Here is a 27765-nt window from a genome sequence, read left to right as displayed (position 1 = left end):
CTATTGGATTACATTACTAAATAAAATAAATTGACCTTAGTTTGCCCCCCAGTGCTTTCTCCAGTTCCCTTGCCTGCAGTTTTACTGTACTTTGTGTCTGGAAACTGCAGAACGACCATGGCATCAAAAAAGCGCACCGCCACCTCAAAATTGGTATATGACCTGCTGGAAAACAGCAACAGCGATACATAATCGCTTGCAGAATTGAGTGATAGCGATTCGTGGGGAAGTTTGTCATCGGACACAGCAAGCGATTTCAGGGATGATCCTGCGACTGTGCCCAGCAATGTGCGGACTTGGTGCTTGATTGACTGCGGTACGGAGCACGTAGCCCCCCCAAGATTCCCATTTACTGGAGCACCTGGTTTCAAAGTGGATGTTGAGAATGACAACCCCTTGGCATACCTCCAACTCTTTTTGACCGATGAGGTTATTGAAAAGATTGCTCTGTAAATGAATCGGTACTAGGAGCAACAAGCTGCTGCGCATCAGAGGTTTTCAAGGAGTAGAAAGTGGGAACCAGTGACCAAACAGGACACCTGGAAGTTTCTGGGCCTAATAATTCTTCAGGGAGTGGTAGGGAAACCCCTGCAGAAGTGGTATTGGACAACCAACAAATTACTGGCCACTCCTTTTTTTGGCACGGTCATGTTGGAATACAAATTTTCTCTCATAATGAAATATTTGCACATAATGAAGAATTTGATGAGACTTCTCATTCAACTCCAAAATTCAAAAAGATTTGGGAGGTTTATCAAATTATTCTGAAAAATTTCCAGCAGACCTATGTATCAGATAGAGACATTAGTATCGACAAAAGTCTAATGGCCTACAAAGGAAGACTCAGCTGGATACAGTATATAGCGTCAAAGAGAGCACGATTTGGCATAAAATTATTCATGCTATGTGAATCAAGCTCTGGTTACATATGGAATTCGGTCCTATACACCGGGAAGATAGCAAATTCAACGAACGATTCAGTAGTTATGGAATGGCAACCGCTTTGGTTCTTACTTTGGTTGAGCCATTGCTGAATCAGGGGTACTGTGTCACCACAGACAATTTTTATACGTCTCTAGAACTCTATGAGTTCCTTCTTCACAACAAGACGGATGCATATGGGACCGTTAGGGCTAACCGGCGTGACATGCCACCAACCTTTGGCAATAAAAAGCTGAAGGCAGGAGAAATAGTTGCCTGGCAGAAAGGCAACATGATGGCACTGAGATGGCGCGACAAAAAAGATGTGTGCCTAATGAGTACAATTCACAACTCCTCTACTGTCATGGTACACACAAAAGGTGGAAAAGAGAAATGAAATCACAACTAGTGATGGATTACAATAACACCATGGGAGGTGTGGACAGAGCTGACCAGGCCATGACTTTTTATCCAGCAAGGAGAAAACAACAAAAAAAAATTACAAAAAAATCTTCAGGCATCTTCTTGAACAGTGTTTGTGGAACGCATTCATTCTGCTAAAAAAAAAAGTGACAGGCCTGTGGTTCATGTGGACTTTGTTTGTAAAGTTGACGAACTGATATTTCTCAAGCACCAAACACCAACGGCTGTAAATAGATCCGGACGTCGTGCTGCTGGCTCTGTGACCCCGGAACACCTGACTGGTTGTCACTTTATGGACCACATTCCACCAACGAAAAAGAAGTCTGCACCCACAAGGATGTGTGTGGTTTGCTGCTCTAAACGTGACGACACTGGAAGGAAAATCCGAAAAGAAACGCGGTTCTATTGTCCTGATTGTAACGTTGGACTTTGTGCTGTACCATGTTTTAAAATTTTCCATACCCGGGACGTTTACTGAAGCAATATGACTACTAATATTGCATCCTTGTTTGGCCAAAAAAAATGTCAGTGTTATTGATGATATTATTTACTACAATTTATTGAATAAAAATTATTATTATTATAATATTATTATTTGTTATTATTTATAGTTATTTATTATATTATCATTTATGATTTTGTGTTTGAAACTTTATCATACCCGAGATGTTATAAAGAAGAATGCATAGTAAAAAAAAAATCATATATAAATAGTTGGTTTGGGCTGCTCGTCCTTAAGAATTACATGCAAAAGAATGGTACCGCTTTCAGCACCTAAAATCTGAAATAATCATACCGCCAGGGAGGTTAAGGTAAATTTAAAGAAAATTGTACAGAAAATTGTAAGAAAATTGTATAATGTATGGCCAGCATAAGAGGGAAATTCCCTTCACTTTAGGAGTTTTCAAATAAATTCCTGTTAAAACTCAGGGACAAGAAGGGCTGGGAAATTTGCCCAATGGGACACAGACAGCAAAAAATAAACTGACAGGGATTTAAAAAAAAAAAAAGTTTTGTCTATTCAAATACTTTAACTGAGAGGGAAAAAACACCACATGCATTTAAATTATTCCAGTGTTTAAAGCTAAAAATTATTATTTTTTTTTTTTTTTTTTATAACATTGGGATAAATTAGAACCCTTGTCATGTTTTCACTGCTATCATGAGCTCCTTGACAATGGTTTTACCAGATGGTAAGTAAAGGAAATTTTCCAACTCAACAAATCCAGAAACAAAAGCGCTTTTTTTTTTTTTTTTTTTTCCTAAAGTAGAGAAAGGGATAGAACACCTAACAGAATTGCACTGCTGTCTGTGTGACTGTTGCAGATTTTCCCTCATATCTTCTTATATTTTTCTTATAAGAAGTAAACGCTTTGGATAGTTTATGAAAAAAAAAAAAAAGGTATGGGAGTTACCCACACATCAAAGCTGTCATTGTTCCCTTTCTCAAATTTAATGCTGCAGTTTGCTTATATACAAAATATTCTGTTATTTCAGTATTTATTATTGAGCCCAAGCGTGTATGTAGACTGTACGGCAGTCTAAAGGTTAATTTCTGCACATCTTAGATATTTTTTGCATATGTCACATTTTGTGTCTTCTATTTATATTTTATAAAGGAGAATGGCGGCTTTTTGTATGTCTTTTTTCAAGCAACAAAGCAAATGTTATTTTTATTCAGCTTGTTATTTTTTTTTATTCAAAGCCTTTTATGTTTCCCAAGTATTTATTTTTGATTGCATGTGTTTACTTGAAAAAGAGGAGATTTTTGAATTATCCATGAATGTACCAGATCTTTCCTAGTGATGAAGGTATTAAGAAAAAGTGTGACTTACGTTCTGATTACTCTGTTTTACAAAGTAGCATGATTAAACAGAGGCAATTCAAAGGGAAAAACGTTAGACATTGGATGAAAATAACCTTTCTATTTGGTAAATGATAATTCACACCACATATTGATCTAATAGTAGCTCATTGCTAGATGTGAATATGTTCATGTTTAGATACTGTACACTGAAGCAAGAAACTATTTCCGTTGAATGCAAAATCCTTGCTTATGGCTCTGCTATTTAAATGCACAATTATAACAAGAACTTTTATCATCTTTTAATTTAAATCACAGATTTTAGTGGTGCTGTCAAAAGGGACCTGATTTATTAAGATTCTAAGATTGCACACTAAGCTCTTAATCTTGGGGAAACTTGTACCAAACTCTGATTTACTTACACAAATTGTGCTTATTACCAGCGAAATCCTATGCACATAACTATTTTTATACCTACCCTTTCTTGTCTCACAAGAGAAGCTAAGCAAGAATTTTCAAAAAACATTTTACATTTTCATCCTGAAATATCAATTAATTGCTACTAGTTATTTTAATTTTGAGACATATTAATGTATAATTGCACTGAGTCAGGGCACACATAAATAGCATTTAATAATCCAATGTAATTAAAGTTTAACAAATGGCAGAACTTTTTTTTTTTTTTTTTTTTTTTTTTTTTAGTTTTGGATAGAGAAGAGAGGAATTGGAACACCTGTCATTTTTTATTGATGTCTGTGCTTCCTGGGAGATTCATCCTCTCTATTTGCTGTCATCATTAAAAGTAAAAGAAAATCCCACATTTTGGGTTGACACTAGAACAGTAAAAGAGGGTAAATCTTCCAATGGGGACACTAGTTCTGGTGACCCTGGTGACACCCTGGGATTCCCTCACTGGAGGGATTTCCTCTCACTTTATGTTTTGGCTATGGGACAGGTAAATCTCCCCTATGGGACACAGATGGCAAAATAAAAACTGACCAGGGATGTAACCCTCCTTAAGGCTTCATTCACATGTCAGCGTATGGATCGTGGGCAGAATCGCCGCAATTCCGCCCGCGATCCGGAGATCGTTGCAAATCGCGGGACGCCTGTGCGTTGCCCGTGATTTGCAAAAGCACCCCAAACGCTGAGTGATGTTGCCGCGATTTCCGCTTGCCGAATCGCGGTAACATCGCGCAAAAAAAAATTGCGGGACGCATTACGCCCAAAAAAGTACAAGAGCTTCTTTGGAGCGTATTGCGTCCCGCGATTTTTTTTGCGCGATGTTACCACGCTTCGGCAGGTGGAGATTGCGGCAACATCGCTCAGCATTTGGGGTGCTATTGCAAATCACGGGCAACACACAGGCGTCCCGCGATTTGCAATGATCTCCGGATCGCGTGACGATTCTGCCCGCGATCCATACGCTGACATGTGAATGCAGTCTTACTCTAGCCAAAATGAAAAAAAGTTTACCATTAGTTCTACTTTAACCTATGTTAATTTGAAATATTTAGAAAAACTCAAAATATATTTTATGTGATAGCACTTATATTTGAAAGCAGGGAACTCTGTCATAGCATAACTGAGCTCAAAGTAAAACAGCTTAATACACAGAATAGTCAAGTATATGACGCCACTGTTCTCCACTATAGATAAGTAATATGGTTTTTCCCCCAGTCTGCTGAATAAACCATGAACGAGCAACACTACACTAAAGAAATATTAGCTCAGTACACTCACTGCCAAGTATTTGACCTAAAACTGTAAAATGCACTGGAGTCTTTAACTACCCAACAACCTTCCTCTCTTAGTCCTACTGTTAAAGGAATGACAGGATACTAATATAAGGATGTAAATGTATATAGTTACATATTTACGTAGTCAGGTTGAAAAAAGACACAAGTCCATCTGGCTCAACCAATATAAAACAAAAAAACAGTAAAGAAAACCCAACCACACTATTCCATATACACAATCCTATACCCGTTAATCAAGAGGAAGGCAAAAAAAAAAAAAAAACCCTCAAAGCATGATCCAATTTGCTACAGCAGTGGAAAAGATTCCTTCCTGATCCCCTGAGAGGCAATTGGATATTCCCTGGATCAACTTTACCTATAAATATTAGTACTCGGTTATATTATTTACACCTAGAAAAGAATCAAGGCCTTTTAAAAAAAAAAAAAAAAAAAAGCAATCTAGTAAGCTAGCCAGAATCACCTCTGAAGGGGGTCTAGTATACTTTAACTAGATGTATTTAAATATGTGTGTGTATGTGTGTGTGTTTTAATAAATGCATAATTGACTGAAATGGAGACAATTTGTTTGTTTCTGGAATTTGGTTTTTTATTGTGAGCTAAAAGTCAATCCAATATTCAGTCAACTTCAATATTCTGAATATTCATGAAGTCACACTGTCTCCAGATTCCTGCACACACCTAACTTTGCCGTTTTCTGGCCAATAAGCTAACTGGCTCCCACCTTTTTTTGCAGTATTGTCTAGTGCTTCAAAATAATGCTAGCAGGCCATCGTTTTCAGGCTTCTGTCTGATACATCTATGCAAAAGAATTCTCTTCTTATGCTGAAATTAGATTGATCAACTATGCACCTGCAACAGGTGCAGACATGCGCATACAAGATACATTATATATGGAATTTACTACCAAATGTAGTCTGCTATGGAATTCACACTTCAGCAACCAAATATATGCCAGCTGAGCTTGCCTCAAAAAATAGGCTTTCTGTAATGCTTTTAGGATTATTTAGCCACTTGACTTTTGGCATTTTAAAATGTTTAAAGGGCAGCTCATGTATGAAAAAAAAATCTGCACCAATCAGTGGTCATTGTTAAAAGATACAGTAGAAAAAACAAAAAACGTTAATGTGTAAAATAAAGCCTCAATAATTGAGGGGTCTTTGTTCTATACCTGACCCGCACTGTGACATGGAAAAACAATGAAGGATTGTTCCCCCAAACATAAATGAAAATGCATGCAGTTTTACGTGCATTCTAAAACCCATTGCCATATGTCTTTAGATGTGTTACAGTGTGAACCTGAAGACCCATACAGAATTGACATGAATGGGACACTGCAGGCCAATTCACCCAAAAACTGCAGCATTCAGAAACAAAAAAACTGAAATCTTTATTATTATTATTATTATTATTATTATACAGGATTTATATAGCATCAACAGTTTATGCAGCACTTTCAGCATGAGTGCAGACTGTACAATTGCAGTACAATTCAATACTGTTTGGGAAATGCATTACAATACATTGCTCTGGTTATTAAAGGACCCATTGACAAGAACTTTTTAGTGTGCCATGCCGTTTGTTTATATTACAAAGCACAGAAAGCTGGAATTACATCTGGCGTGAATTAGCCTTCAGGGTCTCCAGAACACTGGATTGATCAACAGGGCAGCTTTAAGTAGTTCTGGATCAGAGGCCTGCAACAGGTCATTTGAAGTCTACCCAACGATCATGGCCATGTGATGGGTGGATCGAGTCCCCATCATGCCAACCCTCCATCAGAAGTGCTCTCTCGCCCATATGCAGAAAAGTGCAGCGGAGGCTAGACATTCCAGCATACCACTCCCCTCCCACTAACTATCACTAAGTCCTTTCACGCTCTCACTAAGTCACTTTAAAATGGACTCATTCTCCAATAAGTTTTGGTGAAGGAAAAACAAAGTGACATCACATGGCTCTTAGCCGAACAACGTGACAGGCCAAATGTTACTGAGCCTTCCCACTGAACACCAATGTCAGGAAAACTTTGCCCAGGGGACACTGAAAACAAATGAATGATTTGTCTTATCACCTTATTTTAACTGGCCACACCCACTTAATTTGACCAGCCCCCTTTAAAAATGTGCAACTGACTCAATTCCCCCCCCCCCCCTTGTCTTGGTGATCTTTGCTTTTGATATTTTGTGCTCTGTTGAAATTGTCTTGTTGCACGTCCTTCTCTATCCTTCTGCATTCCATCTCTGTGCTTTTCCCCTGATTGACTGCCACCCTATTATTGGTGCTATTTATCAGTCCATTGAGGCAGCCTGGCCTCATGCTTATGTGCTCTCTCCAAGCTCCCCAATAGGAGAAAAATTAGACCAGACGTGGGCAGGCAAGAAATAGCAGGATGCTGGGCACCAGTGAGCCAAGGGAGGCAGGGACATCAGAAAGAAGAGGTCAAAAAGAGAAAGAGCAGAGGAAGGTGGGAAACCAGGGCAGAAGCATGAAGGAGAAGATGAGTAGAGGAAAATCCAAGAATAAAATAGGAGGAAAAGTTAGTTGTGTGTGGACTGCTACTGATTAATGCTGAGGTCACATGACTATGAATGTACTGCCACTAACACTGCCACATACTTCATGTGTAATACACAAACAAACACAAACACACACACACACACACACACACACACACACACATATATCCTTCTACATACTACATGTGTACTACACTCACTGCTCACATAATACATGTGAAATGCTTTTACTTCTTTTCCTCTGCTACATATGCATTATAGAATATACTCTGTAAATGCATAATTTCTAGTCCCTCTAGTTACCTCCATATTGCACATACACACTCAATTTACATTCGTATCTATGTCCCAGTTTTGATTGTATGCCTACCCTACCACACATGACACATGATCACACTGGTTATACTAAACATGCTGCTGCATCAACATTTGTAGAAGTTCATCACTAGGAGCAGTGGTGTATTTAGGTTTTGTGCTGCCCTAGGCCTGACTAAACTTGTGCCCCCCCCCCAAGTTAAATAACAAAGCAGCAGGTAGCAATGTGAATGCTTTATGGGGGTGTCAGACGCATTTGCCTCCTGGACCCTGCCCTCTGGCCTAATTCTCCCCATAAGACTGGCACTATACTAAAAGTGTAGCGCAAGCTGGTGGGGACCTTTTTTGTGCAGGAGCCGGGAAGAGGCAGATTTTTTTTCAGTGCAAAGTGCAAAGTGCTGCCCTGGGCCTGGGCCTTGTCGGCCTAGGCCAAGATACAGCACTGACTAGGAGGCGCCATTTTCAATTTTCACAATAATTTTATACTAAACATGCAACACACGCACTGCTTTATAAACACTTACACACTGAGACATTAATCACTTCATCAGAGATTACATGCATGTACAAGATATTTTCCCAAATTGATTACTTTGTGTGATAATGCAGAAGCAATCAGCGTTTACATTAGTATGGCTGCATTCACTTATTCACTTGTATTTATAGGCATGGGAAAGCACAGGGGATTTTACACTTTCATCTGAAAAATATCTGTGTGTGATGATACATAGATGATTTTCTTTACTTCAGAGAGATTTCCTATTACGCTTTCTTCTGTCTTTGAGACAGGAAGTGTGGGGAAATGTTTCCAATGGGACACAGGCAGAAAAGAGAAGCTCAACAGATGTTGCACAGTTGTTCCACAAAAAAAAAAAAGTGTTGGCTTCAGCTACAACTCAAATGCATTCCTAACGAGGGACAGAATATATCTGATAACACATTAGCTTTTCTACCAGAATAAACAGTATCTTCCAGCATATGAGTAAGTCCCACTGATTTCCTTTCTATTCACTAAGCTGTGGGTGGTTGATCTCTGTAATTCTTGTAAACTCCTTCATATCCAGCTTAATCGTGTTGGGCAGCAGGCAACCCAAAAAATTACCGTTTCTCATTGCTTAAACATGATCCAACCTGCTCAAGGTAAGTGAACCTTTTTGTTTTCATGTCTGCGTTTTGTGTTTGTCTAGTCAAAGCATTTCTTTTTTGTTTGTTTTGGATAGAGTAAGGAAGGGTTAGAACCTCTGATGGGTTTCCATTGCTATCCAGGGCTACATTGGAGACATTTCCCCTCCCTTAATGTGTCAGTGACAACATTTTCACCAGGCAGAAAGTGAGGGAAAATCTCCAATAGAAAGAAAAATGTATGTGTTTTTTTAGTACAGTAGGGGATGGCTAGGATTTCTGTCCTGATTTTCATCTGTATCCCTGTTGCAGATTTTCTTTTAGCACTTCCTCTCTGATGATACTGCTGTCACTGTGACAGTAAGAGTTAGGTTAAATCTGTTATATAGTACTCATGCGGGTGCATCTTTAATAATTCCGTATGCCACAAAACGGCTGTAATTTTACAGTATCGAGTTATGGGAAACAGGTCCACTTTAGATTTGGTATTATTGATAAGGAATTGAAGGGTTCCCATGGACTGTATACTATATATGTGTGCATCTGATACAAAGTCCTACTTTTTTTATTCATAAATGAATGTGCTAAAATATTTGAACAAGGAATGGAAGGGCATGAATGTGAATACTGCCACGCAGTGCACAAATTTCAACAGATATTACGTTTGAGCATAATTTTTCATTACAGCTATACCTTTGATGTTTTTCATCAGGATCAATAATTTGACATAAAATATTGTCTGCCAACAAGTGGTTATAGGATTCACGCATACTGGGCTTTTTCTAAACGCTTTTCTCCTGGCAAGAGAAAATCAGCTTCAAAAACAAGCCTAAGCCACATTGTTGCAAATGTGTTTAGGTGCATTTAGGCACGTCAGATGCTTAGGCATTTATTTATTTAATTGACCAGGAATATTAATTTATTCTGCCCATTAAAATGAAAAATACTCAAGCGCGTTTAGGTGCATCAGGTGATTTTTATGCTTAAAAGCCCTTCTCCTGGGCACAACTTTGGTGAGGTTTTTGTTTTACTTTATGCCTTTAAACACTCCTGCCTCTAAACTCCTGTAAATGCCTATAGTGTACGTGGACACATAGGCTAACATAGAGAGAAGTTTAGAGGCAGAAAAAAAAACTCCTGTAAAAGCAGTGTTTATGAGCTCAAGTGTGCATGAGGCCTTGGAGTGTCTGCATCCTTGAAATGAAAAAAGGAAAAGGACACACCACATATGTTATAGGTATACGTTATAGGTATAACAAGGCATTTCCCACCTCCTTCTGCTGGTATATTATTCAATTCACACAGAAGTTTGCAACTGCATCTTATGGAAAACCTCCTCACACTTACTAATCAACAAGCAATTAAATATTTTGAAAGAATTTGGACATTTTACATTTGAATTGTAGAGTGTGTTGCCGCCAGCAGTATGAATGCAATGTTACAATATGATATATTATACAGTATTTACTTATAAGAATATAAAAAGGGTATTCTTTCAAAGACTAGTAAGCCACGTAGACTAGTAAAATAAATGTATTTTTTGCAGGTGTTTATATAGCCCTGACAAGTTAAAAATATTGTACAGTATATTTATATCAGTATGCATTGAAGGTAAATATTATTGAGTAAAAATTATCATATATTTTATCAGCGTAAGAACTGACTAATTCTATTGCCTTGGTGTTTATATAAACAGAGAATAATGTGCGATGTGTGATGCAGTCAGTGTATTGAGGGATATAAGTGAATGAGTGAAATAATCCACTAGGTTCAAAATCCCACCCAGTTGGGGTCGCTATTGGATGTCCACCTTAGATTTCATGCCAATAGACAGCTAATGTCCTGCTCCCTTTTTTTTTTCTTTTTAACTTCCACACCAGCCCAACACTTTAGGCATGCCAAACTCCCAATAGCAAGAGGGTTGTAAATATATGGACCCATGCTGTTTAAAACAAACCCACAATATGTACAACAGAGTATTAAAGCGGAGTTCCGGCCATGAAAAAAAAATTTCAATAAAAAGACCCCCGGGACAGTCAGGGCTAGTACATTCCACAATGGATAGCCTCTGTACTGTCCCGGGTCGCACTTACCTGCAAGAAGAAATACTTACCTTTAAAATTTCTTCTCCAGTGTTGCCATCTCAGATGTGGGCAGCTGAAGCCAGCGCGATCCTCTTCTGCGTCCTCTTCCGTGTCCTCTTCTCCCAGAATGCGCCGGCACCGGCCCCACTCGTCACTTCCGGTGTGGCGCCGCATTCCTCCACAGCTTCTGGGCATGCCCAGAAGCTGTTTATCAGGGAATGCGGCGCCGCACCGGAAGTGACGAGTGGGGCCGGTGCCGGCGCATTGATTCCTGGGAGCGATTACGTTCAGCTCTCAGGAATCATTGCAAACCGGAAGTGACGGCACGGGCCGCGGCCACCGAGGGAGGAAGTGGAAGAAAGGTGAGTATATTTTTCTACAATAACAAGGTAACTAAAAAAAAATCATAACTATCCATTTCTTTTTCAGGCGACGAAAGGCAAGCGGATGGCCACAAAATCGATTATGTCGATTTGTGGCCGGAACTCCGCTTTAAGAAGTGCGTTCACTACTTGTAAATAAATCAAATATGATCCCCTCACACTGCATTCTTCTGCACATTCTTTTAGCTTCACTGGTGATACCAATGAGCACCACCGAGGCTTTAAGCACCTTTGAAGTACCAGCTTTATGCTGAAGGAGTTTCAGGCTGGTAGTAATGTGGCAGGTAGCTCTCTAACCCATGTTCCTTTTTCACTTGTTTGGAATTACTTAGGGCTCTTTTGTTTTTAAAACTTTGGCCAAGCCGATGACTGGACAGTGAAAAGGGAAGCAGGGCAATAATGATCTCATCTGTCTCTCACGCTGCTTTCTCTTCGTTTTAGCATACTTCTTGCCAGTACATGAACTGATCGACTCTTTTATATGTAAAATATTCAAAAAACAAATGATGTTGAATCTGCTGATTCACAGTGAGCAGTAGTTGATAACTGTGGAAGTTGACGTATGTACGGTGTATATTTTAATTTCTATTTCTGACTAGAAATAAGCAAAGGAAACAGAAATCCTCAAAAGTCTAAACAGTACAATGCAGATGACAACACATGGCTTGTTAATAATTCATACAGTGAATGCACTGTGTACAAAACAATATAGATATCATTTTTGAGGCTCAAAAAATTAGACATCTTATTGTGAATTTTTTCCATGAGTACCAGCACTTGACATAGCATTCATAAAGGCTCACACTATTAAATTTCAATTTACACCCAAAATGTATCATGTACGCTTTCTCCAGGAATCTGGTTTTCTATACAAAGCAGAATGATAAAATATTGCAAAGAAACAGTTAGAGTGCCCACAGATTGGTCTATAGTTCCATAAGGACAATGTTTTAGGAGGTAGCTGGTCATCTTCTAACAAACTGTGGAGCTAGGGCCACCTATAATGCCTACCTGATGGTGACAATAGCAGGTTGGGCCAACTCATCTGGAGATTTCTGTAACGCATTTAAAAATAAAAGATATGCGACAACAAGCACCCCCATCTAATGTAGGACTAGTTATCACTTCATAGTCCAGAAGTAGTCAAATATTATTTAGGAGCACAAAAAATCTTTCCAGTTACAAATGAACCTTATTGGATTGAACTACCCATTGACTTCTTACTGTGCCAGGGAACTTCAGTAATAACATTTCCCCAACAAAGCTCTCTGAAGTTCCCATCTCTACTCCACTGCAGCCACTGCAAGACAGTGAGTCCAACTAAAACTCATATGATATCATCCAGTGGATTCCAATACCTTTCAGGAATTCTGCACTAATATTAACACTTGTCAGAAAGTTTATGATTACTCTTGCTGGAGTTTTCATGTGCTGTGCGGGAATAAGAAGTATAAGTGATCTTCTTTCTGTATAGTACATGAAAATTCTAGCAATAATAATCATAAAGTCTGTTTTAGGTAAGTATGAATGTTGATGCAGGGTCTCTAAAAGGTATTGGAAGTCAGTGGATGATATGATATTAGTTTTGTTTGGATTACCTGTTAAAACAAAACACCTTTAATTTAGAGATTTCCCCACAGTATATTTTATGACTCTAGATGTCCTCAGTCTGATGGCCAGCATAATTCAACCCACTTCCTCTGAACTCAGGTCACCCTAGATCCATCCCAGCCAATGACTGGACAGTGAAAGGAGGAGCAGGGCAATAATGATCTAATTTGTCTCTTACTCTGCTTTCTCTTCCTATCAGCATGCTTCTAGCCAACACATGAACTGTTTGGCTCTTTGTGCTGTTTCTACCTCTCACACTCCAGTCCTACTGTAATATGACTGCAAGAGACTGAAACCAGATCCAACTCTGGTCCTAAACTTACATTTTTAGAATATATTTAACTGTGTATAAATGATTATAGAGCTGCATTAAATGATTCTAAAGCCGGAAGGTTTTTTATCTTCATAAATTCTACGCATGAAGGTAAAAAAACCTTCAGTGTGCAGCTCCCCCTTCAGCCCCCCTAATAATTACCTAAGTCTGATCTCAATACAGCGATGTACACCGGTTCTCTCCCTCATTGGCTGAGATGCAGCAGCAGGGGCCATTGGCTGCTGCTGCGTCAATCAGAGCCAGTGAGGAGGGAGCAGGAAGGGGGTCTGAGCTACACTTTCTGTAATTTATGGACACAGAGAGCCAGCTTGGGAATGAGTACACATGAGTGCCCCCATAGCAATCGTCTTGCTATGGGGGCACTTGTCAAGGGGGAGGGGCCCAGAATGTCAGTAGGGGACCTGAGAAGAGGAGGATCAGGGCTGCCAAACCAATGAAAACAGGGCAGGTAAGTATGACATGTTTTTTTCCTCCACATACACTTTCATTTGAATGTTTTATAAGTGCCTAGAGTTCAGAGGTTCATAAATAACTTTGCTAGTGGTTCAGAAAATATATTTATCTTTCATACAACGGCAGAGAATAGAACTTATGAAATCTAAAATAACAGTGTATTTGATTTCCGGTGTGTGTGTGTTTGAGACACTGGACCTAAATTATGTGCTGCCTTGGTTCCACTGGCCCACTGAAAACCACACTCAACTAGCAAGGTAAAGAGGTCAGCAACATCTTAAATGAAATACAGCTTTTAGTGGAAGATTTTTTTAAATTCCATTTTATATAGAATAAAAAAACTATTTCCCAATTTCAAAGTGGTCTTTGTGGGCATGTTGCTGATCAAACTTGTGCAGTGAGATCCAATGTTGTTTCTGCAGTGTAAGTTGGTGGATCACACATTTTAGTAACGGCAGATATTGGAATGTTTATGATAATGGTACGTGACTGACCACTGTTTAGAAAAACTGGTTAGCTTAAAATCAACTTATATGTCTAAATATGCCATCATCTAGAGATTTTGATCACCACACTTCTTCAGCAAATGATAATGACAAACAAATGATAACTCGTGGCTGAGAGGAAAACTGTCTTGATTCTAGATGAACTAAATTATCCTTGATCTAATGTCAAGAGTTTTGAAACATTGGTGTGGCTCTGCTTCAAAAAACGAAAACCTTCAACTGTCTGACAGGTTTTCTTTTGGGAAAGGCAAAGAAGAAAACAATATAAATTGTACACAATTTTAAAAAAAGTGTCAATGACATAGTTTCTTCTATGCCTCTGCAGGGTTTTGAAGTATTCATTTCATTGACAATAATGAGATCCACTTATTCTTGTTTGGTCTGCAGCAACTCTGGGGTCTGATGTGCCTTCTCTCCTTGATATCTATACATTCCATTGCTACTACTAAATTGCAGTATCCACACACATACAAGGCAACAGTCACCAAAAAAAAAAAAAAAAACACAACAATCTCCTACAACATTCTCAAGTGCTTGTAAACTCTTGGGAGTTAACCTGTGCAATCAATATTCAGGATACCACATCTGATGTGTGTGCATTTTCCAATGGCAACAGGCAACATTTAAACATCTTCCTCTAGGTACAAATGATGCTTTAAATTAAAACATTATACACACAATATAAAGTATGCCATAATTTAGTATTTACAAAGTTATTGTTCTCTTAAACACTTCTAGGGGGCAAATGGTACTTTGCTTAGAGCTCAGCTGAAAGTACTTGTTCTCTCTCTACATGTTAAGTGAAATAAAACCAAGGTCCTTTATTATTTCATTCATTGATTAGACACTCATCCTTCTTTATACACTACTGTAATGTTATTCATGTCTGCTAAGACTGCTTCAATTTCATTTGGTTGTGGGTGACACAATGAAACAAGTCAAAGAGCAAAATAATTCTGAGATCTGTAGCAATTTACCATAGTTTACATGGACTAGATGACTCATGTTGCTAATTTTATACATGGTTACAAGAAAGACAACATTCTGTAGCAAAATCCATGTGTTATTGGTAACTAAGCAAACTGGCTGCTCTATGTTCATTGTAAATGCACATTTAACAGTGTCTCCTACCGCTTAGATTCAACTTGAGAACAGCGGAACTATTATCTCTTAAACCATGCATAAACTATTTATTATGCTATATATCTGTGCCCATTATGGGATTCTTTCTGATATTTAGCTGAGCAGAAAGTGAAAATGTACTCATCTAAATAGGAAATGTTTGGGAGAAATAAAAATGGCAAACAATGTAAAAACATTGCATGATTTGTATTATGATTAGGTGTCTGGAACAAAAATGACACATCCTTACCCACTGTATTGTACTTAGAATTCAGTAAATAAAATAAAATAAAATCCAATTATGATTAAGTTGGCTCTCTTGTTAACCAGAATACTACGGAATTTGCATTAGTCTGCTTGCTACAGAAGTTAAAAAAAAAAAAGGCAAATCAAAAACTGATGCCAAAATTTGCACAGTGTGAGTTGTGTGCTGTACCATTTTTAAAATATATCTCAAATATACTCTATCTGCATCCGACTCCACGCTTTTACCTAGACAGGTGCAAGAGAATATTAGTCCCTGGAACCACCTGTAAGAATGTGCATGGCAATATTAAGACAACCCATATAGTTACTCAGTTTAGAATGGCTTTTCCACTTTTCTATCTGGTGTATTTTGAAAAAAGGGTCCCCTGGGCATATCTATGAGCAATCTAGGAGAGAAAACCAAATCAAAATTGTAGTTGCTGCCTGTAGCCACCAACATCTTCATGTTTCATTTTCTTCGAAATAAAACAAGGAAACTGTCTGGTTGCTTTGGGCAATTACTCAGTTTTTGATCAAATGCACTTGCTTCAGTTTTCATTGGTAAAACCAAGGTATAAATGTTCTGATGGAGGTGAAGAATCACCCCAGTCAAATCTGTGTGTGACCATATTATATATAAACACAATTAATACCATTGTACAAGTTTTTACTGCGTCAAGCATGCAAAAACCTAAAATCCAACAACACCCGACATCACACTCAGTCATTGGTAGGTCCTGGCCTGATCTCTTAACGTGTATATATTTTGTAATTTTTTTCTTGTAGGATTTGAAATTATATTCTTCATGCATTGTTTGTACATGGGTTTGAATCATCTCATTCACACTAGAAGGACAATTCAGCTATCTTGCCTTTATTAAGACATATTGGGGTCTGTTAGACAGAAATGTATAGCAGTATGTTCATTTAAAGCCCTTTGATAACTAAACTTGCTGTAAAATCCCCTCAGGTTATAGTAGAATCAAAATGACAACATAGAAAATCAATTTCAATTTTGTGCAAAATTGTCTTTTAGACACATCAAGAAGGTGAAAACTCAGAGAATAAAGTTGTTTTCCATAGTTATGTAAGTTATTTTCTATAATACTAGGCTAAGGATGTGCAGGAGTCCTGTGGGTACAAAACACATGGGATCTGCATGACAACATTTTTAATAAAAGAAAAAAATCTCAGGGGCTGCACTATCCAGTCTAAGCAGTCTCAGTTGATTAAGGTACATATGGGAAGCATTATACTATATAGGTGCGGTTATCTTTTAAAATGGGTCTTTTGAACTTTGACAACCAATAATCATGCATTTAGGGACTCTCTAGCAGGTGAAATAATGAAATGTTCCCACTTTAGTGTGGTCATTTCATTATGTATGACTGTTTTTTTTAAATCATACCCTCTCACAAATAATAGGCACTTAGCATTATAAAGGATCCCTTTTAGTATTAGGCTGCAAAATTGATTATGATGCTCATAATGTGATTAAACCTTTGGTGTTCATAATGGCAATCATTCTGCTGCAATCAGAAAGAAACAGAATATTGTTATTCACTAATGTAACTAATTCAAATTTAGGAGATGAATAATGGATATGGCTAATATGAAAAAAATAAATACATAAAACTTTAAACACAAACTGATGTTTTAGAAATAGATGAAATATTATAGCTAAATACTTTGCTACATACAGTATGTAAGATATACATCAAATATGTCAACACCACCCCCTATGAGTTTCTGACTCATTACCTTCAAAAACGCCTGGAGGAAGCATGCTGTAACCAAGTTCACCATACATACTTGGGGCTGTTAACCGATCAAATTATACATGGATCAAGTATCATGTAGCATGGATGCATCTATTCACAAATGCACAGCTTTACTTTACTACATTAAAACGAAATGTTCCGATGTGCTACAGAAAGCATGCATGTCCTTTAGAAAGTCTATCCAGTAGTACTGAACGCCTATCATAAACTCAGCCATTCCCCACACACAGTCTTACAAAGAATAGAAACAGATGGGCATCTGCGACTTAAATATGGGATACATACCCCTCTCATGCTCTGCTCCCCACGGCAGTCTCAATCCAGCGAGCTTGCCTTCAGCACCTTGGAGAGCGCTCAGGGTGTGGGTGCCTATAGAGAGAGGAGAGGCACAACTCGGGAGAATCTTGGAGAGAGCTCAGGGTGCTGGTGCCTATAGAGAGAGGAGAGGCACAACTCGGGAGAACCTTGGAGAGCGCTCAGGGTGCTGGTGCCTATAGAGAGAGGAGAGGCACAACTCGGGAGAATCTTGGAGAGAGCTCAGGGTGCTGGTGCCTATAGAGAGAGGAGAGGCACAACTCGGGAGAATCTTGGAGAGAGCTCAGGGTGCTGGTGCCTATAGAGAGAGGAGAGGCACAACTCGGGAGAACCTTGGAGAGAGCTCGGGGTGCTGGTGCCTATAGAGAGCGGAGAGGCACAACTCGGGAGAACCTTGGAGAGAGCTCAGGGTGCTGGTGCCTATAGAGAGCGGAGAGGCACAACTCGGGAGAACCTTGGAAAGAGCTCAGGGTGCTGGTGCCTATAGAGAGCGGAGAGGCACAACTCGGGAGAACCTTGGAGAGCGCTCAGGGTTTGGGTGCCTATAGAGAGCGGAGAGGCACAACTCGGGAGAATCTTGGAGAGAGCTCAGGGTGCTGGTGCCTATAGAGAGCGGAGAGGCACAACTCGGGAGAACCTTGGAGAGCGCTCAGGGTTTGGGTGCCTATAGAGAGAGGAGAGGCACACCTCGGGAGAACCTTGGAGAGCGCTCAGGGTGTGGGTGCCTATAGAGAGCGGAGAGGCACAACTCGGGAGAACCTTGGAGAGTGCTCGGGGTGCTGGTGCCTATAGAGAGCGGAGAGGCACAACTCGGGAGAACCTTGGAGAGTGCTCGGGGTGCTGGTGCCTATAGAGAGCGGAGAGGCACAACTCGGGAGAACCTTGGAGAGCGCTCAGGGTTTGGGTGCCTATAGAGAGAGGAGAGGCACAACTCGGGAGAACCTTGGAGAGCGCTCAGGGTGCTGGTGCCTATAGAGAGCGGAGAGGCACAACTCGGGAGAACCTTGGAGAGCGCTCAGGGTGCTGGTGCCTATAGAGAGAGGAGAGGCACAACTCGGGAGAACCTTGGAGAGAGCTCAGGGTGCTGGTGCCTATAGAGAGCGGAGAGGCACAACTCGGGAGAAGCTTGGAGAGCGCTCAGGGTTTGGGTGCCTATAGAGAGAGGAGAGGCACAACTCGGGAGAACCTTGGAGAGAGCTCAGGGTGCTGGTGCCTATAGAGAGCGGAGAGGCACAACTCGGGAGAACCTTGGAGAGCGCTCAGGGTGCTGGTGCCTATAGAGAGCGGAGAGGCACAACTCGGGAGAACCTTGGAGAGCGCTCAGGGTTTGGGTGCCTATAGAGAGAGGAGAGGCACACCTCGGGAGAACCTTGGAGAGATCTCAGGGTGCTGGTGCCTATAGAGAGAGGAGAGGCACACCTCGGGAGAACCTTGGAGAGAGCTCAGGGTGCTGGTGCCTATAGAGAGCGGAGAGGCACAACTCGGGAGAACCTTGGAGAGCGCTCAGGGTGCTGGTGCCTATAGAGAGCGGAGAGGCACAACTCGGGAGAACCTTGGAGAGAGCTCAGGGTGCTGGTGCCTATAGAGAGCGGAGAGGCACAACTCGGGAGAACCTTGGAGAGAGCTCAGGGTGCTGGTGCCTATAGAGAGCGGAGAGGCACAACTCGGGAGAACCTTGGAGAGAGCTCAGGGTGCTGGTGCCTATAGAGAGCGGAGAGGCACAACTCAGGAGAACCTTGGAGAGCGCTTAAGTTCTTGCTATGCAGCGGCAGGCGGGAACTGTCCGTTCAGCACCTTGGACAGCGCGCATGGTCTTCCTATAGACTAGTATAGCAAGTCTAGCCAGAAGCTGTCCTTTCAGCACCATGCGCTGAGCGCTCTCTAAATTCATCTGAATCTCTACCGCCTTCACTAGTTCTCCAATTTATATGCCTGCAGCACCTGCTCTCTACATTTAAAGCACTTCTCCAACATTTCAATCCCTAACTGTTAATGAAATCTTTATAGATACTCTTAAAGTCACACTGTCATCGCTACAGGTGCCCGATGTACTTTACGCCCATTAATGCTTCTACATGTGAGGGGTTCTCATATTAGACTCTGTGTGTTTTAAATTGAGAGTTAAACTTCATCAACTAACAACCACGTTGCCACAGTTTAGTTCAATCTTATAAAATTAGTGATCTCCAGGTGAAATGGAACTACAAGCATATGGATGCTTATATCAAGGTGGTATTCTAGGCACCAGGTATATGAGCCCTGACCTCCTGTACCCTGCTATTTATTTAAGGTATATGTAAACTCTAACAAATAATCATTCGTATTTGCTTCATTTACTATTAAAATCCCTTTGGTAAATCGGTTGGACCAAAAAAAAAAAGCTGTTCATTGAGCCAAAAATCTTGCGAGCTGACTCCTGTTTCTGTGGCTTCAACATTATATCAGCTTGCTATCTCGGTTGTCTACAAAGCACCTCCCTCTGTTATGTAGAAGAGAGGGAGGTGATATGTAGTCCCAACACACTCTCAATCCTAGGGTGACAAGGCTGCTCAGTACAGGTGTCACTCTACGATAATAAGTGTGTTAAAGGCAGGATTATTAGAAAGGGGAAAAAGTCTAAAAAAAAATAAAGAGGAAAAAAGTTAAAAAAAAAAAAAAAACTAACACAGCCACCACATCTATAGACTGGTAAACTTCTATATTATAATTTTTTGTTATTGGGTTAAAATACATCTTTATAAGCAAAGTCAACACAGTTGGGTTAAAGTTGGTCTACCTCAAACCCAAAAATTAACAGAAAGAACCTCTGCAAGGTTTACATTTGTATAAAGTGTGGTGCTAGGTTACAGGGTTCCAAGTGAGTCTGAAAAGGTTCTAGCAATCTAGCGATTAATGCTCAGTCATCAGCTACTATGTTCTTCATATGGTGTGATAATCACATTGCTTCCTGCTGGCTGTTTAGTGGCTGATGCTACCTACCTTTACTCCATCTGTAGGGGACTAAGGGCATGCTGAAATTCACTCCTGGTAATACATTTTACAGATCTATGTTGGGAAGAATGCTGTCTAACCCCCCCCCCCCCCCCCCACACACACACACACACACACACCCACCCACAGGGCTTCATATTATCCTACCAGCATAAGGGGGATTTGACAACCACAATTAGTAGAAAGGCAATTAGACTGGTATGCAGTAATATTAGAAAATTCTAAAAAACAGGTTTTAGCTCTTTACTAAGATGATGGACAAGAGAACTCTATTCATATTGCCAATACTAGCTCTATAGCTCCCACTGGGTAAGCTGTATTCATTTATTACATCGCTGACAGTTCAGGCAGGACTTTACATAGTGTACATTCAAATCAGTCCATGCCCTAACAGAGCTTACAATATAAGGTCCCTATCTCACACTTTAGATAGTGTACATTCACATCAGTCCCTGCCCTAAAGGAGCTTTCAATCTAAGGTCCCTATCTCACACTATCTCACACTTTACATAGTGCACATGAACATCAGTCCCTGCCCTAAATGAACTTACAATCTAAGGATCTAAGGTCCCAATCTCACACTTTACATAGTGTACATGAACATCAGTCCCTGCCCTAAAGAAACGTACAATCTAAGGATCTAAGGTCCCAACCTCACACTTTACATAGTGTACATGAACATCAGTCCCTGCCCTAAAGAAACTTACAATCTAAGGATCTAAGGTCCCAACCTCACACTTTACATAGTGTACATGAACATCAGTCCCTGCCCTAAAGGAACTTACAATCTAAGGATCTAAGGTCTCTATCTCACACTTTACATAGTGTACATGAACACCAGTCCCTGCCCTAAAGGAACTTACAATCTAAGGATCTAAGGTCTCTATCTCACACTTTACATAGTGTACATGAACACCAGTCCCTGCCCTAAAGGAGCTTACAATCTAAGGTCCCTATCTCACATACTAGGGCCAATTTAGACAGGGGCCAATTAACCTACCATCATGTCTTTGGAGTGTAGGAGGAAACCCATGCAAACAGAGGGAGAAAATGCAAACTCCATGCAATAGTGTCCGAACCAAGATATTAACCAGGGACCACAGTGCTGCAAGACAGACTTCTTAACCACCAAGTCACGGTGATACCTTCAACCGAAAGATCATTTGTAGGAAGGCACTGAGGCTACATATATAAGCTTGTGTATTTGTGAATGGAGTTTTATAATACTTTAACATGAGATGCAGTGACGCTCGTTGCTGCCTCTCTTATCAATTACATTGTGAGCATAAGGGCTTGTCATATTTTAGCACAGCCCTAGAAAATCATTAGCATATCCTCTGCTTTACACTGTGCCAGATTGGAGAAAGCCTGCCAGTATTTACCCGTGTGTTCGTCTTTATACATACCCACAACACGCAATTGGACAGCTAAACATAGCAAGCACGCTATAGAGACAGCTATTTACTAACGTGCACTGGGCAGGCTGCTGACCTCTTTCCCATTTTCTACTCACATTCATTAGACTCGGAGACATTCTTTCATAATGCCCATTTCCCAAATAAATGACTCATGTGCATTAACTACTATCTCAAAGGACAAAGGAGATTAGAATCAGGATAATGTAGAAAAATGGAGATGAGTGGAAGGAAAAAAGTATCCCGTTATTATCACATTACAAGTTCACTTTTAGAAGACTTGTATGCAGTATGATGTCAAACTATGCATGTGTTTCTATTATACATGATCGCATGCAATTTTGGGGATGTTTCCCTAGTTCTATTACATACCTTGGCTGTCGACATACTTGTAAAGTCTGCAATATTGATCTGGAGCTGTTGGTATCATGGTATGTGGGATATCTCTTATTTTGGATTTGATTCCCCAGCTGGAACTACGTGGGGAATACCAGTCCTCCTCGGCTTGAACATAATAGAAGTCCCTCCCTGTATCACACACGCTCTCCTATTCTATATACATACCATATGGTTCTCTTTATTACACTCTCGATTTCCTATTCTACATACATATCATATGGGTCTATTTATTACATTCGCTCTCCTATTCTACATACACATATCATATGGGTCTCTTTATTACACTGGATCTCCTATTCTACATACATATCATATGGTTCTCTTTATTACACTCTCGATTTCCTATTCTACATACATATCATATGGGTCTATTTATTACATTCGCTCTCCTATTCTACATACACATATCATATGGGTCTCTTTATTACACTGGATCTCCTATTCTACATACATATCATATGGGTCTCTTTATTACACTCGATCTCCTATTCTATATACATACCATATGGGTCTCTTTATTACACTCTCGATCTCCTATTCTAAATACATATCATATGGGTCTATTTATTACATTCGCTCTCCTATTCTACATACACATATCATATGGGTCTCTTAATTACACTGTATCTCATATTCTACATACATATCATATGGGTCTCTTTATTACACTCGATCTCCTATTCTACATACATATCATATGGGTCTATTTATTACATTCGCTCTGGTATTCTACATACATATCATATGGGTCTATTTATTACATTTGCTCTCCTATTCTACATACATATGGATCTCTTTATTACACTCGATCTCCTATTCTACATACATATGGGTCTCTATATTGCACTCGATCTCCTATTTTACATACATATCATATGGGTCTCTTTATTACACTCGATCTCCTATCCTACATACATATCACATGGGTTTCTTTACTACACTCCATCTCCTATTCTACATACATATCATATGGGTCTCTTATACACAAGATCTCCTTTGCTACGTACACAGAATAGGAGCTTGGATATCGCACACGATCTCCTTTTCTACACACACATTATAGCAACCTCTATATCGCACACGACCATCTCCTATTCTGCATACACCTAATAGGAGCATGTATATCGCACACGATCTTCTATTCTGCATACACCTAATAGGAGCATGCATATCGCACACGATCTTCTATTCTGTATACACCTAATAGGAGCATGTAGATCGCACATGATCTTCTATTCTGCATACACCTAATAGGAGCATGCATATCGCACACGATCTCCTATTCTGCATACACCTAATAGGAGCATGTATATCGCACATGATCTTCTATTCTGCATACACCTAATAGGAGCATGTATATCGCACACGATCTTCTATTCTGCATACACCTAATAGGAGCATGCATATCGCACATGATCTTCTATTCTGTATGCACCTAATAGGAGCATGTATATCGCACATGATCTTCTATTCTATATACACCAAATAGGAGCATGCATATCGCACATGATCTTCTATTCTGCATACACCTAATAGGAGCATGCATATCGCACACGATCTCCTATTTTATATACACCTAATAGGAGCATGCATATCGCACACGATCTTCTATTCTGCATACACCTAATAGGAGCATGTATATCGCACACGATCTTCTATTCTACATGCACATTACAGGAGCCTCTATATCTCACATCATCTCCTATTCTACATACACACCTGGTGTACTATATTGTCCATCAGGAGCTTGCACAATGGCACACAGTAATCTCCTCTATAGTAGACAACTCATAAAATCCTGTTCAGAGAATATTATACTCCTGTATGTGAGAAATTCCTTGATTTCCCAAATGACTGTCATTAGCATATAGAGTGGACTCAATGTAGCATGTTGTGATAGAAGTGTTTTTGTAACAACACTCCGATCATAAGTCTAAGCAAATTTCTGACAAAGTTCATGATGTTCCTTCGTTCCCCTCCTTTGTATATACATAAAATGTCCCTGCAAAACTGGAAAAAGTCATACAGATACAGTGACTGGGAAAGCATATAGTCATATAGAACAATAAATGCACATTCATTCATTTCACAGTAACTTAGAAGGAGGATAAATATCAGATGGAAGATGTAAGAAAACTTCTATGAATAAAGGATCTGATACCTAAGCTAGAGTAAGCATGTGCAGCCCTCCTAGACAGATAAGAGCTGCTAAACTTACCTTTGCTGGTTTGGGTACCTCTAGATGCTCTCAGGTATCCAGCTCATACTTGTGTAAAGTAAACCAAAGCAGAGTAGCAGAGGTACTCACCTCCAACAAGCCTTGCCTCCTTCATAAAGAGTTTTAAAATCTGCTCTGCTCTTGAGTAATACACAATAGGGACATGCACGTAAAAAAAAAACCTCTCCCACCCCTTTTTCTTCCTCCCTCCCCTCTTATTTACTCTCCACCCTTCTCTACCACCCCAAGTAGGAGACAGCACTGAACTATAAATATGTTGGGAGCCAACAGACAAGGCATGAGCTCAGGCAAGCTTGTAAGGAGGAATTTATTGCTTAATGTACCTCCTTTATTCTATCATCATTGAAACGAATTAACTTTGACATCCAACCAGAGTTTTATGGGTGTGGAATGAAACCAAACAGTCCTCATTAACAAAAAGCCAGTAGACAAAAAAAAAAGGCATCTGTTACATAACTTAATTCCCTCACATCAACTCACCATGTGGGCAATTAGGAACCATTACCAATAAAACCAAAGGAGTCATTGTACTCTTTTTTTCTCTTGATGTCAGTGTGAGCTTTACCTGTTGACAAGGCTCCACTTTACTGTTAGTGCTAATGAGATTGAGAAGGATTTGCTGAAGTACTCATTAGACTGAGGCATAGTTCTTGCAAAGGAAATAACTGAGATAGTCACAGATCCGGCAATTCTCCTGGAAGATTAATCAAGAGCCAGGTGGGTATTGCAACCCCTGTATGATGTGGCCAGGATATATCACAGTGTGGCTTATTAGCAAGCAGCCAGAGGATATCTTTGAATAGCATGGGGATGCCTTGTAAAGAGTTCAATATAATGTAGGCATGTGTTGTGTAGAATATTCCTGGATATACAGGGCTGTGCTGTTGTATTATTGCTTGTTTGAATTTATTTTACTGGATGCATCCCACATGAACAGATCCCATGGGGGCTGAGAAAGAAGAGATTCTGTCTGTGTTTTGTTTTCCCTCTGCTTTCCAAAATCCAATTATCTTTAACCATTATCAGTATACAACCTCTAGGATTGCTGCTATAATCTTGCTTTAAAAGCAGCAATACTGACCTTTACACAGTATAGTACACCAGTAAGCTGCTGCTGTGAGATGGCACAGATGCTGTCATTGTGGGCTAATGCTTCTGGTTCATTTTATAACCTGTATATTACAGGAGCTCCTATTTAAACATTAGCAAAGATCAGTAATGATGTAATAATATACACTAACCATGCCTGTGAATGCTATTGTAATAATTGGCCAGTACCTAATGACACTCATATATGCACAAAATTTCCTACAAATAAGACAAATCCTTCATCGTAGTCTTCCGGACGCAAGCCCAAGTTCTACCACTGGCCCATATAGATACCTCTTTAGACATAAATAAAAATGCTTTATTAATACGAGTGATTTATGTTCTGCAAATTAGATTATCCTCACTTACTATCTGTTTATCTGCTGTCTGAAACAAAATATTGCTGAATATAGGTAACAAGCATATTTCTAAACGCTTTAGGAAAATTTACAAAGGTCACTGGAAGTTAATAAGACTAAGCATGCATGCTGCAAAAGCATAAAATCAACTGTGAGTAAAAATGATTCATCAGGAGTATGGTGTAACCATCACTACAGTCAGTGCATGTGTTCAATCATCTGAAAGTGAGTGGCATAGGAGTTTTCCATTTCATCTTACCATCTGAATGACAAAAAATGTAATAGAATAGGAGTCTGTGTGGCATAGAAGCCTATTGGGACTGGTAATCAATATGATCATAAAGAGAAAAGAAGGTTGTATGATGGCTGCATCTGTCATATATACAGTATGTAGTGACTGCATGACTGCTTTTGTTGTTCCCCAAGCTGATCCAGAGCCCAAACTTTTGTATTTTTTATTTTTTTTTCCATTTTAGATGAGTGGGAAAGGGTTAGAACCAAAACCAAATCAAATTACTTTTTGCCATCTGTGTCCCCATTGGGTCACTTCCCTTCTCTGTTCTGTGGAAACAACAGCAAATGAGAAGAAATTTCTCCAAAGTGAATTGAATTCTCATCCTAGGCTCTATTCACACCTGAGCACATCAATTTACTGGCGTTTTTCGGGCATTTTGTTTAACCTTTTTTTTTGCAGCTGTATTAGAAGTGTATTACAAGTGTTTTACAGCTTCAGGCATTTTTGTTTAGCCAATAGAAAGCACTAGGGGGAGGAGAGAGAGAGGAAATTAGGGACGGAGAGCTGCTTTTTAAGCGTTTTTTTGCTCAAGTCAGGCGTATTTATTGAAGTCTATAAGGCTAAAAATGCTTGTAATCTGCCAAAAAGAAGCTCATGTACTTTTTTGAGCTTCAGGTGTTTTGCTTCAGGTGACAGAATGGTCATATGTGAATAGGGGCCATTGAAATCATTGCAATTTCACTTGTTAGGCGTTTTGGAGCTTCAGAGCTAAGGTTTTTAAAAGCTGAAAATTGATCAGGTGTGAACATGGCCTTAGAGAATTGTCACAAAAACAGTTGTCCCTATTGGTGGGTTTTCTCTCACCTCTTTCCCTAATGACAAATCAAAATATTTGGATATCCCCTTACTTTCTGTCTTAGTTACAATGGTCACATGAATTGAACGGTGAATGTTACATTCAGTGAGGAACACAGACAGCAAAAAAAATGTAATCCCTACTCTATCCAAATATCCTAAACAAATGTCTTTACATGTACTTTAATCAATGATCTAGTCACCCAAAACTTGGGCTAACAAGTTGCACCTCATAGTGTCTTGTCAGTTTGACCTTTCTCAATGTGGCAATAGCATGTGTCTCAGATAAGGCATTGGGGGAGAATTACTAAAACTGGTGCACTCAAAATCTGGTGCAGCTGTGCATGGTAGCCAATCAGCTTCTAATCTCTGCTTGTTCAATTAGGCTTTGACAATTAAACCTGGAAGCTGATTGGTTTCTATGCAGAACTGCACCTGATTTTGCACCATGTAGCTTTAGTAAATAACTACCATTGCGCCAATTGGCAAA

At 39.7% G+C, this 27765-nt stretch overlaps 1 protein-coding gene across 7 annotated transcripts in view; it reads right to left on the bottom strand.

Annotated features, from left to right (window-relative positions):
* Positions 1-27765, bottom strand: part of NOS1 (nitric oxide synthase 1) — a gene marked incomplete at its 3' end in the record, with an annotated part of 435619 nt that overhangs the window by 140102 nt on the left and 267752 nt on the right. The window contains exon 1 of one of the 7 annotated variants that reach the window (XM_082252129.1): positions 24807-24897. The exons of 5 other annotated variants lie outside the window; for them this stretch is intronic. Of the gene's footprint in view, positions 1-17663; positions 17797-24806; positions 24898-27765 lie in introns of those variants that run through there. One more of the 7 variants, XM_082252131.1, reaches the window with a different exon arrangement.

The sequence above is a fragment of the Pelophylax lessonae genome (assembly GCF_965119305.1).
Source record: "Pelophylax lessonae genome assembly, chromosome: 1".
Classification (NCBI taxonomy): Eukaryota; Metazoa; Chordata; class Amphibia; order Anura; family Ranidae; genus Pelophylax; species Pelophylax lessonae.
The sequence above is the reverse complement of the archived record's forward strand: the minus strand, read 5'-3'. Positions and strand labels throughout refer to the sequence as shown.